Source organism: Spermophilus citellus (assembly GCF_964194105.1).
Source record: "Spermophilus citellus genome assembly, chromosome: 6".
NCBI lineage: Eukaryota > Metazoa > Chordata > Mammalia > Rodentia > Sciuridae > Spermophilus > Spermophilus citellus.
The window spans coordinates 122,251,243-122,266,992 of NC_138187.1; positions in this window are offsets into that span (position 1 = coordinate 122,251,243).

The window sequence follows — 15,750 nt, forward strand, 5'->3', positions numbered from 1 at the left end:
GGAGACACACTTAACCTGTAGTAGTTCCATAAATACAGAAGTATTTCTTTGTCCATTGATATGGCTCTAAATTATTGAGTGCCAGCCACGGTGTAAGTGCTCAGAACACATTTGCTAAAGAAATGAATGAATCACTAATAAACCAGAGAGAATACTGAGAAAGGATAGCAGAGTGATTGCATAATAGAACATTACAGTTGTTCACAGATCATGAACATCTAGACCTGGAAGAAACCTCCAGAAATTACTGAGATCTTTGCTCCTCAAACTGTGGTTTGCAGACCAGCATCAGCTGCATCACCTGAGAGTTTGTTAGACATGCATTTTCTCAGAGCCCATCCAGATGGCTTGGATCAGAGTTTGCATTTTGGCAGGTACAATAACGTTTGCAAAAGTCCTGACTTAAATTATTCTGGCGATAGCCCTACTATGGGACATAGGCATGTCTGATCATTTATTATAGCACAGGACAGAAATGAAAGAAGCCTTTGGGAAACTGATCCCCTAATTGATACTGATAACGAATCGTTTCTAAGAGGAGTAGGCACAGGACAAAAGAAAAAGGAAGACAGGCTTGGTGACACATGCCTTTAATCCCAGTGACTTGGGAACTTGGGGCAAGAGGATCACAAGTTGAAAGCCAGCCTAGTCAATTTGGCGAGGCCCTAAGCAACTTAGCTAGACCCTGTCTCGACATAAAAAAAAATAAAGAAGTCTGGGCATGTAATTCAGTTGGTAGAGTGCCCCTGAGTTCCATCCCCAGTGCAGTGAGAAAAGAGAGGGGATGGGCAGTGAGTCTCTGGTCATAGCCTAGGTAAATGTCAACAAAATATGGTTGAAGACCAAGTAGAAGTATTTCACAATAAGGAAAAATAGCAGTGGTCCCATCAAGCAGGTTTCTTATCAGTTCAATAGGAGGTAGGTACCCTCTAGTTCCTTGAAAGGTCCATATAGATAGATTACAGAGCTTCAGACACTGAGCTGAAATATTAGAGAAGGACTCTGGGGTTGGTATGATTAAAGGAAGAAGAAAGGAAGGAGTAAAAGAAGATGGGAGGGAAACAGGTAACCAAGGGAGAAGCAGGGAGAAAGAGAGAGGAAGGATCTAAAAAAGGTATGGGGGTGAGGGGAATAGAAGTAACCTCAGGAACCAAGAGGAAAAACAGTTCTATTAAAGATCTACCGTGTGACAGACACTGAGCCAGGTGCTTTGAATATAGTATCCAATTAAATCCCATACCATATTCATTATTATCTGAACTCTGGAAGTGAAAAGATAAAACTGAAGCTGAGAGAACAAAAAGAACATAAACAATCACTTCACAGGAACCACATATGAGCAATAAAAATTCAAAGAGCTCAGGTTTATGATAAATCAGGGAAATACAAACCAAAACCAAATGAGATCCCATTTTCTGCATACGTGTTAATAAAAACGAAGATTACTGACAATACCAAAGATATCAGATGCAGATCAGTAGGAACTCCTACATATTGCTTGTGGGAATATAAATTGGTATAATTGTTGCTATGGTTTAGATGTGAGGTGTCCCCCCTCAAAAAAAAAAACTCATATGTAAGACAGTGCAAGAATTTTCAGAGGTGAAATGATTAGATTGTGAAGTATAACCTAATTATTGAATTAATCCACTGATATAGATTAACTGGGTGGTAAATTTAGGCGAGGTTGTAGCTGAAAGAAATCAGTCATTATGAGCATGCCTTTGGGTTTACATTTTGTCCCAAGTGAGCAGAACTCTCCCTCTTCTTCCTTATTGCCATGTCCTGAGCTGATTTTCCCCTCCATACCCTTCTGCTGTGATGTTCTTCTTCACCTTGGGCCCAGAGTTATGGGGTCAGCCAACTGTGGACTGAACTTCTGAAACCATGAGCCAAAATAATTTTTCTTCCTCTACCTTGTTCTTGTCAGGTCTTTTGGTCACAGTGACATAAAATTGACTAAAACAATCACTTTGAAAAAAATTTGCATTATCTTATAAAGTTGATGTTCATACCATTCAACCTAGCAATTCTATCCTTAGGTGTGTACCTTAGCTAGAGACAATCTTACAAATGTGAACAAGATGAGATTGACAAGAATCTCCATAGCCACACTGCTCTTGACAGAAAAAAAATACTAGAAAATGTATTTTGAATAAAGAGCAGATAAATAAATTGTGGTACATTCATACAATACAATACTGTGGAGCAATGAACAGGAATGAATTGAAGCCACATTGAGCAACTTGGATTTATTTTTGCAGTATACTGAGAGTAATAAGCAAGTCTTTTTTAAATATTTTTTTAGAGAGAGAGAGAGGAGAGAATTTTATTTTTAATATTTATTTTTTGGTTCTCGGCGGACACAACATCTTTGTTGGTATGTGGTGCTGAGGATCGAACCCGGCCCGCACGCACTCCAGGCGAGTGCGCTACCAGTTGAGCCACATCCCCAGCCCCTAAGCAAGTCTTAAACACAACATATAATATAAAATCTTTGCTTTAAAGATCACAAGCAATGCTAAAAGAAATGTTGAAGCAAATGTGAGTGCTAACATTCCCAACATATAACCCCACTGGTTCAAGGAGCCACAAGCCAAGATATTATAAGCTGAGCTGTGATTTCCTGTAAGTACAGTATTATGTACTGAGTTTTCATATCACACTCAAGGAAATGACAATAATGTACAAACATGCATTTTTACAACCATGGAATATGTAAAACCACAAAATATAGAACTACGTTGGAAATGTTCCTTTTGTGGGGGTCAGTTCTGTAATCAATTTGGACAATGTGGGCTCTATCAAATCATGTCCAAGGATGTGTCTCTTTCCTGATGAATCTCCCTCTAATGAAAACATTCTTTCCTCCAAGGAACTTTGATCTGCCTTCAAAATGAAGGTCATCCTTTCTGTAATTCCCATTGCCCATGTGATGCGCATGAATGCCTCCAGCTTTTTAACAGTAAAATGATAAGAGGGTTAGGAAGGGAACAGAGGGGAGGAGAGATCAGTTTCCATAGTGACTTCTTCAGAGTGACCAGTAGCTGCAGCAAAAAAGCTGTTGAGCCTGGGGTGCTTTCTTTAGACTCATTCATAAATAAGAGTCAAAGTCAGCATAATAAATGGCATAAAAGCAGCAGTGGAGGGGGATGGCTGGGTAAAATGAAAGTTAAGAATGTCCTATGCCAGTTTGTGACATGAGGTGCACCTGTTTATCCATATCCTCGTCTCTGGATTTAAAAATTAAGAAACAAGGGCTGGGGTTGTAACTCAGTGGTAGAGCGCTTACCTGGCATGTGTGAGGCACTGGGTTTGATTCTCAGCACCACATATAAATAAATAAGTATACAATAAATAAATAAAATAAAGGTCAATCAAAAACTTAAAAAAAATTAAATTAAGAAACAAAATGGGATAAATCCATACATAGTTATACATTCTAAAGACCTAGAAATGTTAGAAATATGACTCCAAGTTTATCAAGTGATAAAACACAGAACTTAGTTGAAGAGAAAGGAGTTTCAAATAACATCAGAGGTCAGTGATGTGGCCCTACACATAAACCTATTGGATCTAAAATAAGGTCTGGTGGCATGTATTAGTCTAAGTCACTTACCTCCATCGGGCTAGCCAAACAAATCAACAGAGAACTGGAGTCAGCCTGTACCACTGGTTTTCCAAGCCTGCATTAGAGCTTTTCAGCATATTTCTACCATCATGGAAGGAAAGGAAAAGTTGATCCATGTCTATGTTGACATGGGAGCTGCATGGAAGTGAAATATAGTCATCTACTTCTAGTTCTTCTGCTTTTGTTCTACAAACCTCTTCAGCTGAACAATTTATAGGGTATGAGCTTCTTGAGAGGAGAATTCTTTATAGTCAGGCATGAAGATTCAGCCACTATAACCAGTAATGATGACAGTGTTACATAAATATAAATTTAGTAATTTTTTTTACTGCAGTTTGAGTTGATAGAGGTAGGAAATATTTGTGCTTTGTGTTGTAAGGCAATAAGAAACACAGCATGTCTCCCTCAGGGAGCTTATGGTGATAATATAAAAATAAAAAAGCTGTGATAATATAATATACAGGTGATAATATAAAAATACAAAAGCTGGCACATCTGGAATCAAAGAGATATTCTAAAAGGTAATATTCAAATTAAAGAAGAAATTATAAGGGAAATTATAAAATTTCCTAGACCTAAATAACAATGAAAAAACTGTGTAGGACTCCTCTAAAGTACTACTCAAAAGATATTTTATAGTTTAAGTAAGAAAGATGGAAAATAAGTGAGCTACATGTTCAACTTGCAAGGGCAGAAAGAGCAACAGAATGTACCTGAAAGAATAAGGAGGAAGTTTGTAGCTATACAGGCAAAAATCAATGGATTAGAAAATTAAAAAATCAAAATGTGATAAACTACAATGGATGGCGATGGAGAAGATAATGCTAAGTGAAGTTAGCCAATCCCAAAAAAACAAATGCCGAATGTTTTCTCTGATATAAGGGGGCTGTCTCATAATGGGGTAAAGACGGGGAACATGGAACAAATAGATGAATTCTAGATAGGGAAGAGGGGAGGGAGGAAAAGGAGGGGGCAGGGGAATAGCAAGGATGGTGGAATGTGATAGACATCATTATCCAAAGTACATGTAAGAAGACACGAATTGGGTGTCAACCTACTTTATATACAACAGAGATATGAAAAATTGTGGTATATATGTGTAATAAGAATTGTAATGCAAAAAACAACACAAATACATGTATAAAGACATGAATTGGTGTAAACATACTTTATACAAAGATATGAAAAAGTGTGCTCTATATGTGTAATAAGAATTGTAATACATTCCACTGTCATGTATTTAAAAAAATAAAATCAATTAAAAAAACTACACAAATGCCAGAGTATCTCAATAGTTCTATATTCTTCTGGAATGATGGGGAAAAAAAGAGTTGAATAAACTAAATACATAATAAAGGGGGAAAGTAACAAAAATACGTCAGAGAGCTTAAAGGTAAAGACAATATGAACAATATCCACTAATACGTCTGGTAACCTAGAAGAAATGGATATGATTTTGGAAAAATATAACTATAACACCAGAGTTGGAATAAATAGAAACTTTGAACAGACTCAGAAGACTGTATACATGAATTCTACGCAACAATTAAATTAACTGATGGCTTTTCTATTATAGTAGTTGTTCCAAAACACAGAATAAGAAAGGTAACTCACTTTCTTTCATGACATTAAAATAATCTTGATTCCAAAATTAAAGTTCAAAAACCTGTAAAAAAATATATATGTATCTCTGTGTGTGTGTGTGTGTGTGTGTGTGTGTGTGTGTGTATGACTTTAGATTGGAGAATTATCTCACAAACAAAACTTAAAAAGCATAAATTCTAAGTCTAAATAGTGACACAGTTGAACAGTTTCTTTTCAACAAAAGTTAACCATGGACAACATTTCCCAGGAAAGAGAGGAGGAGAAAGTTCTCATGACTTCCAAAACAATTAATGTAATTAATATCTAAAATATACCAAGAACTTTTTTCTATTCAATGAGAAAAAGACAAAAAAAAAGATAGGAAAAAAATTAGTAAATAATGTGAAGAGGCAATTTACAGAAGGAAAATCTCAAATGAATCATAATTACCTTATTAGTTATGAAAAATGCAAAGTAAGACAAATATTTATCCTCATCAGATTGCATAAATTTGATGTAACATAATGTAGGTGCTATAGGAAAACAGGATTTCCATGCAGTGTTGAAGGGAATACAAACAGATGTGACTACTCTTGAAAATAATCTGATAGTCCTTGAAGAAACATATCATGCCTGAAGGTACAGTCTAGCCATCCTACTCTTGGGTACTATGCATATCCTAGAAGAATTTCCTACAGTTCTGTGTGTATCCTACAACACTTCTAAAGTTCTAGATGCTCATGCCAATATTAGCTTTGGCCAGAGTTGAGTCAGCCTTGGGACCATCACTGAGGAAGTAAAATAGGTCAAAAAATTTATAATACCATTCAGTAGTTAACACAGAACACTAAAAACATAGTAGGGTGAAAAACATTTTAAAAAGCAGATTTAGTCTGTGGCACTGTAACACAGAAATTGACAAGACAAATCTTATTTCTCAAAAAGTATATCGCAGAAATATTTCAAACCTGTTTAGAGTGGATACCTTGAGAGAAAAGGGAGGTAAGAAATGAATGTGGATAGGGAGTAAAGATTTTTTTCCCAAAATGTAATAAATTTTTTTAAAAAGAAGTCTTTCATGAACCAATCATAATACTATGAATTAGTTAGGATTAACTCTGAGCTTGAAGTTGAGAAAAAAGCCATTTGCACCTCTCCTATGTGTCCAACAGTAGGCACTGGGGCCCTGGAACGAACAAGACCTTGCCATCATAAAGCTTACCCTCTGATGTCAGTGGTGGACAAAATCAAGTAAACATACATTATAATGTCGAGTTTGAGTTCTATGAAGAAAGAAGAGGTGGGGGGGAAGAACAAGGAGTTAGAAATCATTGTAACTCTCATAGTCCTGTAGGTCCTGTTGTGAGTACTTTGTTTATTCTCAGTCATAACTGTGCTCAGTGGTGAGCTGCAGCCATCTGGCACCTGCTCCAAGAGAACTAAATGTGAGCACTAGGAACTCAATGAGGTCCCATCTGTAATTTGAAATCTCCAGGGTGGGAGTGTTTACACAATGGAAATTGGCACACTCACAAATCAGGGCTGTTTCTCTCACATGCCCACAGAACTGTTAACATCCTTAACACCATTAACAACACTGTTACTCGACAGAGAGGGAGCTCTTCACATCACACAGCCAACGAAGTGGAACCCAGGCAATCTAACCATAGATTCTAGATGTTTAAACCTTCACTATACAAAGATACATAGAACTGAAGACGGTGACAGGATCAAGGGAAAGAATGTTGTACCAGAACACTTGATATGTTTGGAGAAACACACACACACACCAAAAAAAAAAAAATATATATATATATATATATATATATATATGAATGAAATAAGGAGCTGCAATCTCACTCTGTGATTACAATACTATAATTTAGCAACACTGATTTCACTAACAACCACTTCCTTCTCAGGACAAGGATCCCTACTGCAATTTGCATACCTGTTCCCTGGTTTGTGTGGCTCTGTGCCAGTGGCAGCCCTTGTGGAAGAAGCTGGCTTTATTTGCTTGACTGAGTTGGCCTTGTCTGGAGGAAGAAATGATTAACAAAATACGTTCAGTAGGATGATGAATATTTGCACTTCTTTTGACCACACAGATGAGGCCCCTCAGAAAGAAAACCAGAAATCTTCCCTCAAGGAAATGTGTTTGTAACCAATTTGATTTTATCTAAAATAATTATAATAATGTATTCCAATCTTCACGGTGATTGCTTCCTCGAGATTTTCTAATACTCTTCATGTGATCTGAGTTCAGCCATTTTCTGGTAACCAAATCAGAAGCAAAGGACATTTGTGAAATGAAAGTTCTGTGGTCTGAAAAATGATACAAATGGTGGAAAAATCAGGTCAACTCTATTTTCCCAAAGATTTATTATAACTTCTTCATCTAGAAATTTTTTATTGCCATGATAAAATATAAAATATAATTTATTGGCATAATAACTTACATACTTAAGAGTACAGTGTGATAACTTAATATATATACATATATACTTTATATACATGTATATATCTATCTATCTATATATATATATATATATGTACATATATAATTATAAGGACCAAAACAGAGTAATTAGCATTTCCATCTCCTTAAACACTCACCATTTCTTTGTTTGGGGAGCCTTCGGGCTCCTCTATTCTAGTTCTTCATGAAATCTATAATGAATTATTGACAACTGTAGTCACGTTACTGTGCTATAGACATTAGGACTTACTCCTTCTATGTAACTGTATTTTGGCACCTTGTCCAACAGAGTGTCCCTCTTCCCCTCCCCTTCTGGCACTAACTTCTTATACATTGAGAATATCAGCATTCCCGTGTTTGGTTTTTTCCTTGTTTTGTTTTGTTTTATGAATGTGCAGGAGTAAAATGTTCATAAGGTATAAAAATTAAATCGAAATCTACACACTCAAAGCACACATGCCAAAAAAATAGTCTTAGATTCTTTATGAGATCTCAGTATAGAATTGATGTTTCCAGCATTTGTTTAAATTTTCCTTTGAATGACAGTCAGTAGGCACCAAAGAGTCTTATAAGGAAAAATAAATTGGGATCTGTTAAAGTCATCTCATCTTCTTGACAAAAAGGATCCCTGAGGAAAGAACTGCATGCCTGCAGTGATCTCTGCTTCCCTCCCTCCCTCCTCTTTGGGATTGTTCTCCTTTGTAATAGTGTCTCTTCCACATGAGTGTGTCCACATGGTGTTGATTTTCAGCTGGTTGTTGGTGCGTGGTGTTCTTAAAAAACACAGCCCCGGACACTACCTGAGACAGCTTCAGAGTCAGCCCAAGGTGTGCCCTCAACTCCTCTCCACAGGACAGTGAGATGCCTTTCTTTGGGATTTATAATTTTAAGTTAAATTTTTACTTTATTTACTATGTGCAATGGTTGGCGTCCCTGCCTTTTCCTTGGTGAACAAAGAAAACCCCTGGAAAATAACCCCCAAACTCTGCCTGGCTTTGTGTCTTTTATGTTTTCCTTCAACCAGAGTGAGCAAACACAGAGACAATTACCGTACACAGTAAAAGACATAAATGACTGTTTTGTCCTGCTTTTCCCTTTATCTCCCAGTTGTGCATAGTCAGTGCTCCATATTTGAGAGCATTATGTAGTCTGTGCTGTACTTCTTCCTCTTAATAATACACCAAAGATATCATACTAGGCCAAAAAAAGCAGCTCCAAGAAATTCTGATATTGAAGGCTGTATGATTTTTTAAACTTACATTGGCTCCTTGTGCCAACAACCGGAACAACTAATTCCAGAAACCCAGCTACATTTCAAACAGAAAGTATTGGCTTTGTTCCTCCCTGAAGTATGTGGGTTCATAAATTCAAACCAGTTCCCAAGTGATACAACAGGTACAGCACACAGATCTGTCTATAAGGAAAAATTTTTTTTTTCTTTTTGTAGTACTAGGGATTGAACCCAGGGCCTGGTGCACACTAAGCAAATACTCTACCCCTGAGCTATATCCCAGCTTTCTCTATAGGAAAATAAAACTTAGAGCTTTCCTGAAATGATACACTCCAAAGAAATATCGCAGACCCCATACCAGGATAGGAATAAATGTGAGTCACAGCTCCTTTTATTGTAGTTCTACATCTTTCTGTGATTATTTTTTTTTCTGTGTCTCATGCTGTTTTGGAATGGAGCCAGTCTGCCTTTTATACTTGCTGCCGAGAAGCATCTGTCTCTCTGATTTCAGTCACTTGAAGTTTAGATCTGAGTAGCACCCTCAGCCGTGATTTACATGGCCACACTCATCCTGTTTGGTTTGCAGTTTACAGAGGTAACTGCTCTTTCTATGGTGTGGCACTGGTTGTAGCTCCCTGTCGTGCTGGGAGTGGCTGTTCCCCCTTGCCCTGGACAGATCCATGTTCTCCAGTCTCTAAGCACCTGCAAACACATCTGTGCACACAGGTGCTGCTAGAGGTGGGGTGTAATTAAAGGTTGGTAGTTGGCCAGTTATTGCACTGTTGAGAAGAATTCACTCTTTTGCTACCTATCCTGTGGGCTGTAAGGTCTCTTCCCAGCCTTGTCCCTAAGACCTACCACACTGAGGGCAATCCAGGATTTTGCTATTTAAAAATATCTGGGGGGGGGGGGGCGGGGGGCGGGGAAGCTGGGGTTGTGGCTCTGTGGTAGAGAACTTGCCTAACATGTGTGAGGCCCTGGGTTCGATCCTCAGCACCACATATAAATTAACAAAGTTAAAAATCCATTGGCAACTAAAAAATATTTTTAAAAAAATATCTTGCCCGATATATTCAGCCTGTTTAAACAATTTGTATAGATTGGACCATATGACATTGTCAATACCTGACCTACAAAAGATGGCAATACAAATACTGCCCTCCAGGATAGTGAAATATACAGCTAGTCTAAGAAATATTCATTGTCAGGCTGTCAACTACTAATGTACCATTATTTTCTCCCACAATTCAATACTCAAGCACATATCGTTATTTTTATCTCATACCTACCTCATAACATGAAGACATTTCGTGAGTATTTCAGATTCTATAATTCGAAAAGAAATTTTCCCAGCCTACTATAGCTAACCCACTCATCTGTTTTTCTTTTATTATCACTAACAGTCTTGCATATTGCATTAGCAACTGTCTCAGAAAATAGGCAGGAGAAGGCAAGCGTAAATAAAATTCATTTTCCTGATAGTTTATAGTTCTGGTAACTTTTTATTATGAACAAAGATTAAATGAAGTTTGGAGACTAATGCGGTGCCTATGTCCTCTTTCTTCAGAGAATATCAAATGCCAATTGCAGATATAGTGGGTGAAATAGATATCTACATTATCTTCCATAAAATTTTCCAAAACTTCTAAGGTAATTTTCATCTAGTCAGATACAATATCATGTGATTACATGAAGCCAGTAATACCAAAACACACAATAGAATCTTCTCAAACACTTCTCTGAGGAAACCAGATATGCTGTGAATTTTCAAGAGCATTGTGTCACAAAATTAATACTATATATAAAAAGCATATAAAAGACTGAAGGTACCTTGGGAAATAGGGAAAGTAAGCCATAACCCTAAGAGGAAACTCAAAGTTAGATAATATTTCTTTCTTTATGTGGGGCCTAGTAATTTGATGCAGTTAGTAAATTACAATGTGATTCCATTATACACTAAAAAGAACGTGTAACGCTCACAGAGAGTATTCACCTCAGCTAGATTATTAGAAATTCTAAACCTTTGAGGGGAATTATTACCTAAGTACTTCCAGTGCTTCGATTTCATGTATTTTTGTGCATTGCACAATAGTAATAAAAATAAAATAATCTACAATTCTAGTTTTAAAATTGTCTCTAGTATCTCCATGATATCTCTTATACATTGATCATCATCTTCCTTTGGCTTATAAATATATTCAATTTTTCATTATAACTAGAGATATCATGGTTAAGACTAAAAGTTTCCAAGAATTGTGTATATTTTTTAAAATTCCTATAGACACAGATATCCCTGATTTGTCGCTGATATGTCACTAAATTTTTCCTTAAAACTTCAAGCTTTGAATCTTAAAATGTCCAGCACCTTTATAATTTCATCATTTTGTTTCAAACTGAATTCATTGATATCAAGTTTCATAATACTAGTTTTCAGCCACTTGTATTTCTTTGTGGGCTTTTCCTTTGCCTGTATTAAATTTGTTTGTTTTCTTAAAAATTTCTACTTGATGAAAATTCCAAAGGAGAATAAAAAGAAAAACTGCAAAGTGGAGCAAAATATTTGCAAACCACATATCCCACAGAGGACTATGACTTAGAATATATGCATAGAAATCTCAAAACTTAACAGTAAACAATACAATTAGAACATCAGCAAAAGGCATTTCACTGAAGATGAAATAATAATAATAATAACAATAATCATACCAAATAAGTTCATGAAAACTATTCAATCCTCAAAAAAGATGGCGGCGGGAAGTGAGTAAGCCGCTCCGTGCTCCGCGCCGCCGTGCCCGCAGCGTATGTTACTGCGTCTTAAAAGATGAAGTAAAGATCATTAAAGGAGATCTGTCGACAAAGACTCAGCACTGTGTCAAGAAAGGGGCCTAAGTGGAGTGAATCCGCCACGACTCCAGCCAAGGTGGAGTGAGTCCATCACGACCTCAGCGCGAGCAGTAAGGCTGCAGCCCCCGAGCTGCCCGGCTCCCTCGGCCCCTTCTCCTTCTCCTCTCCGCCTTTCCACTTTGCTTTTCCCCCGCCGTCTCTCCTCCCACGCTCACTCCCTAAATCTAGATCTCAATTTCTTTCCCCCACCCTGCCCGCTCTCTCGCGTGCCCAGTACCCGGCCCGCGCGGGCCCGAGGGGCTGCCTCCCCTCCCCCAGCCCGCACCACCTCCCCGGGGGTCCCGAAGGCCACATCTGGGCCGCTGCTGCCTCCGCCGCGGCGGCCGCCGCCGCTTCCCGCACAGCACCTTAGAGCAGACTCTTCACCGCGCGAGTGAGCTGCCGAGTAAAATGGAACAGCTGATAAGATGAGTGTCAATTTAAAATCTAAGTGATCCAACATGGCGGCGGATGCGGAGAGATCAAGTCTCTAACCCCTTCAGCTGCGCGGGCATAGGGAGAAGTAAACTGTCAAAATACTGTTCACTCAGGACCACTAGGCACTATTGAGCTGGGGGGGATCCCGGGCGAACAGTCTGCCCTTCTCAGAACACACTGAGCCCGGATTGGCTGCATTCTAGCTCCGGTTCGCCTGCTTCTCGTGACTCAGCACTAATGATCCCGCTGAAATAACTAGTCGGCCCACCTGAACTCACAGAGGTAAAAGCCAACTGAGCATGATAGCCAGACCCAGGGAATCAGGAGTGATGTGGGACTAGCAGCGCAGAACTCCCGGCTATCGCTCCCACCAGTGCTGACAACAGAGGTCCCTTGCACCAGCTACCAGGGGAGTTGCTACCTGAGGGCAAACAAATTCGCTGGGGGTCCTCAGCCCCAAGCCCTACAAACTTAGGGTCTGAGGGAGGCAAACAGAAAGGGTGTGCCCAGGCATCCATAAAAACAGGGCTCCCAGGAGCAGCAGACCCGGCATGTAGCCACTATTGTGGTGAGCGTCACAGGTGAGCGGGGCCTGGCTTGAGGAACCACAAGAGAAGGCCCTAGGCACTCAGGATTGGAGACCCGCACACTCTGGGAAGAAGAGCTGAGGCACAGTGATTGGTTCCCACCTATCAAGAAGAGAAGCCTGGCCCAGTGGGCATAGCTCCACCTACTGGAAGACAAGTTAATCAAGCTCTATGACTGCATTTATTATTATTTTTTTAATGATTATTATTAGTATTTTTTTTATTTTATTTTCACTTTTTGTTGTTGATGTTGTTGTTGTTCTTTAACTTATTAATGGTTTCAATTTTTTAATTCTTTTTATTCTATTATTATTACTATTATTTTTTAAACTTTAATTTCCATTTTTTTATTATCATTATAATTTGGGGGGGGGATAAATTTTTATTTTTTCGTTTTTTCTTTCTTTCTTTTCACTTTTTTTTCTTTTGTCTTTTCATTTCTTTTCAATTTTCTTATTCCCCCTTTCTTGAATTCTACCTGCCTACACTCATTCTCTTTAGTGACTTCTTCCCTCCCTTCTAATATCTCTCCTCCCAAGCATCAAATAAATTTACAAGAGTAAACAGTAACTCAGCAGTCAAACAGAACAAGAAGTAACATGAGCATAAAAAAGCAAGGAAGAAAAGGAGTACAAACAAAGAAGGACAGCCTAAATATTCAGGAGGACCTAGAGTCATCAGAAACATGGCCATATAAAGAACTCAAGGAACACCTTAGACAGATGGAAAGGAACCTTAAAGATCACATTGAAAATGAATTACATAAACAGATAAAAGAAGAAGTTAAGCATCTTTATCAGGAGATAGAGATTATAAAAAAAATCAAACAATAATTCTAGAAATGAAGGAAACGATAAACCAAATTAAAAACTCAATCAAGAGTATCATTAACAGAGTGGAGCAAGTAGAAGCCAGAACGTCAGATAATGAAGACAAAATATATCATCTTGAAAAGAGTCTAGCCAACTCAGATAGGCTGGTAAAAAAATCACGAGAAAAACATCCAAGAGATTTGGGATAACATAAAAAAACCAAACTTATGAGTCATTGGAATAGAGAAAGGCACAGATTACAGAAAACTTTCCAGAAATAAAAAAGGAAACAGATATACAAATTGTAGATGCATACAGGACACCGAGCACACAAAATCACAGTAGAACAATGCCAAGACACATTGTTATGAAGATATCCAGTATACAGAACAAAGAGAAAAATATTAAAAGCTACAAGACAAAAGAGGCAGATTACATTTAAGGGTAAACCAATAAGGTTGACAACGGATTTTTCATCATAGACGCTGAAAGCGAGAAGATCCTGGAACAACATATTTCAAACACTGAAAGACAATGGATGCCAACCAAGAATTCTGTATCCAGCAAAATTAAGCTTCAGGTATGACAACGAAATAAAAATCTTTCATGATAAACAAAAGCTAAAAGAATTTGTAGCCAGAAAACCAGCATTGCAAAGCGTCTTGACCAAAACACTACACGAGGAAGAAACGAAAAACAATAACCAAAACCATCAGTGGGAAGTGCCTCGGTAAAGACAGAGGACAGGGGGAAAGCTAATCATGGAGAAACAAACTAAATTAGAAAAAAAAAGAGAGATAAATAATCAAACATGGCAGGAAGTACAAACCATATATCAATAGTAACTCTAAACGTTAATGGCTTAAACTCTCCAATAAAGCGACATAGGCTGGTAACATGGATTAAAAAAACAAATCCAACAATATGCTGCCTCCAGGAGACACATCTGATTGGAAAAGACATACACAGGCTCAAGGTAAAAGGTTGGGAAAAAATATACCACGCACACGGTCCTCTTAAGCAATCAGGGGTGGTCATTCTCATATCGAATAAAATCGACTTCAAGACTAAGTTAATCAAAAGGGATAAGGAAGGACATTATATACTGTTAAAAGGAACCATTCACCAACAAGACATAACAATTATCAATATTTATGCACCAAATAATGGTGCTGCAACGTTCATAAAACAAGCTCTCCTCGAGTTCAAGAATCAAATAGACCACAACACAATAATCTGGGTGACTTCAACACACCTCTCTCACCATTAGACAGATCCTCCAAACAAAAGTTGAATAAAAAAACTATTGACCTCAATATCACAATCAATAACCTAGACTTAACTGACATATATAGAATATATCAACCATCATCAAATGGATATACTTTTTTTCTCAGCAGCACATGGATCCTTCTCAAAAATAGACCATCTATTATGCCATAGGGCAACCCTCAGTAAATATAAAGGGGTGGAGATAATACCATGCATTTTATCAGATCATAATGGAATGAAACTGGAAATCAATGATAAAAGAAGGAAGGAAAAATCCTACATCACATGGACAATGAACAATACGTTACTGAATGATCAATGGGTTACAGAAGACATAAAGGAGGAAATCAAAAAATTCTTAGAGGTAAATGAAAATACAGACACAACATATCGGAATCTATGGGACACAATGAAAGCAGTTTTAAGAGGGAAATTCATCGCCTCGAGGTCATTCCTCAAAAAAAGGAAAAACCAATAAATAAATGAGCTCACACTTCATCTCAAAGCCCTAGAAAAGGAAGAGCAAAACAACAGCAAATGTAGCAGAAGGCAAGAATTAATTAAAATCAGAGCAGAAATCAACGAAATTGAAACAAAAGAAACTATTGAAAAAATTAACAAAACAAAAAGTTGGTTCTTTGAAAAAATAAACAAGATCGACAGACCCTTAGCCATGCTAACGAAGAGAAGAAGAGAGAGAACTCAAATTACTAACATACGAGATGAAAAAGGCATTATCACAACAGATGCTACAGAAATACAGAAGACAATTAGAAATTACTTTGAAAACCTATATTCCAACAAAATAGAAGATAGTGAAGACATTGATAAAT